This window comes from Pundamilia nyererei, unplaced genomic scaffold (genome assembly GCF_000239375.1).
Source record: "Pundamilia nyererei isolate P.nyererei 1_Seehausen unplaced genomic scaffold, PunNye1.0 scaffold00265, whole genome shotgun sequence".
In the NCBI taxonomy this organism is placed as follows: domain Eukaryota; kingdom Metazoa; phylum Chordata; class Actinopteri; order Cichliformes; family Cichlidae; genus Pundamilia; species Pundamilia nyererei.
Window position 1 is genome coordinate 289,033 of NW_005187666.1, and position 2,472 is coordinate 291,504.

General features: G+C 41.4%; 1 protein-coding gene across 1 annotated transcript in view; it reads left to right on the forward strand.

The window, feature by feature from the left end:
• Positions 1-2,472, forward strand: part of grin2ab (glutamate receptor, ionotropic, N-methyl D-aspartate 2A, b) — a 119,707-nt gene that overhangs the window by 29,864 nt on the left and 87,371 nt on the right. The window lies entirely within an intron of this gene.

Below are 2,472 nucleotides of genomic sequence, written 5' to 3' on the forward strand. Positions count from 1 at the left end.
TGTGTGTGTGTTTATTTTGGTGCGGTGCTCAGTGCAAAGTTAAGGATGTACATTGCTTTCTAAGCTGAATTCTCTCTCTGGTGCTGGCTCTGTAGACCTCGCTGACTGACAGACAGACAGACAAACACAACTGGTTCTTTAGCTTTTAAATCTCTCAGGGCACAGCAGCCAAAAAACAGGAACCAATAACTGCCGCAGTACAGCAGCCTTTTGAAGTGCTCCTTGACGGGGGATGCAGTGCGCGAGCGTGTGCGAGAGAAAAAGACAAGAAAGAACGATAACAGAAATGAGGAGTGAGGTAAAGGAGACAGAACTGGCTTGAAGGTGAGGGGGTCTGTGGTTGTAACGTGAAGGTCAGCAGTTTGGACTCCCCGCTGAGTTTATAACGATAGGGGAAATAAATAAATGAAACTTTTCTCGCTCTCAATCGCTGCCGTTAATGTTCCATTAAACAGGGTACTTAGCCCCCGACTGCTCTAATTGAACAGCTCGGTGGCCAAAAGTACAAGAGAGCGGTCATTTCTGGCAGCTCCCAGGTGTAAAAGTGAGTGTGTATGGCCTGTAACTAACCAGCTCCTCCACAACAGCTCCTGCAGGGTTTACCTGTAAATAACAAAGACTCCATGCCTGGTTTAAATTGGGGCAAAACCATCCCACTAGCAGGCAGGTATGGAAGAACAGTGAATCAGCAGATCATCGAAAATTCTCAGACATGCGGTTGCTCGAGTTCACATCTACCTTGTCAGATCAGAAATGTAGGGAAAGGACACGAGAGGGCACAAGTGAACTTCCTTGTGCATGTTAAAGATTCCTGTAGACACGATTGGGACTATAGGTTTTCATTAGCTATTGATATATCGTCAACAACTCACTTCAGTATTGCTGTCATTGCACAGACATGAGCTTTACTGACTCACCGACTCGTACGCCCTCCAGAGTGAATACACTTGTTATATTGACAGTGGAGGTAAACAGTGAACCAGCAGCCTGCGCTCACTACAGATGAATAACGACCAGAGTTGCCACCATAGCTAGGATTATGCACTTGAATTGGAAGGACTCAGGTGACTGTAATCTGCAGTCCACTGACATGTAGTCGTGATATTTTACACACTGTACCTTTAACAAGAGATGCGTATATTTTAAAGGGGAGACATGATCACCTCTTTGAGATAAGAGGTTTTTTACTGCATATTTGCAGATAAGGCGAGCCACATAAAAACTGCTACAATGCACATGGCATGATAATAACAAGATGTGGCGGCTAGTCATAGATAACTATTATTTTCTTTGGGAGGCAGATATGCTATGTAAAAAGGCCTCTTTACACATTTGTGAATGGATACTGTTACCGTTCAGAATCTTAATAAATAGATACAAATACATAAATTCAACAAAAATATTACATTTAAGAAACAATCAAAAGTTTGGTATTTTTATTTGATTAGGTGTAAAATATAGCTGGCATTTATTTGTTTATTAACCGATTGATTCTTTTGATAATATTTCTGAGCGTCAGATATACTGGTGTGCTACAGCATTTGCTGATGGCGCCTATTAAAAATAATTACAGAGGTGCCGAGGACTCTCAGTGAGGCTGACACATGCTTTGCACTTGATGCTCCCTCTGTGATCTTGACAGCTTCACAATAACCCCCTTCAGCACTTTTTTTTCAGCTCTATTAGCTCCCATTAATCTCACAACATCAGACACATTTAAGCAGGAATGGTCTGAAGACTTTGAAAAATAAAAACAAATCAATTCCAGCAAACATGATTTGCTGTGGAGGAAGAAAAAAAAAAAGTCTGGCTATGTGAAACATCTCTTGGCAGTGTGACCACTGCTTTCATACCTGCTGTCAGTGGTGTAGCGATAATCTGGAGGATCGAAATAAATCCCAGTGGGCTGGTAACAATTCAGCTTGATTACTGTGGACTAACAAACAATATTATGCTTTTTTGCAGCTTGAGCGAGTCGTGTGCTCTCTGTCACCACGTATACATACACTTCACTCTGTTAGTGTGCCAATCAAGTTTGTACTAGAGGAGTGGAAAAATGAGCGGATCCTCCTGTGGTACCTTGGGTATGTTAGCTGGCCACAGTATCAGTTCAGACAGCATGCTTTAGATGGAGAGCAAAAACAGAAGGAAGAGGATGATGCCAAGAAAATACAGAAGAAGAAAAAACTTGTGCTCTAAAATAATGGATATACATAGAGGTGGGCAGTGCAAGTGTGAAATCCTTGGTGTTAAAGCAGTGTTAAGCTGCCAGAATGCCAACTTAACTGTCATGATTGTGTCACATTTCAAGTAAAGGCTTTCTCCAGTTGTCACTTTTATTAGCTATAAACAGGGATGGGCACTGCAGCGATCCATATAAACTGATAAAGAACCAGGGTGAGGTGACTTAAGGCAATGACTCTCTATTTAAAAAATAATAATAATAAAAGTGTTAAAACGAGGATTTATATA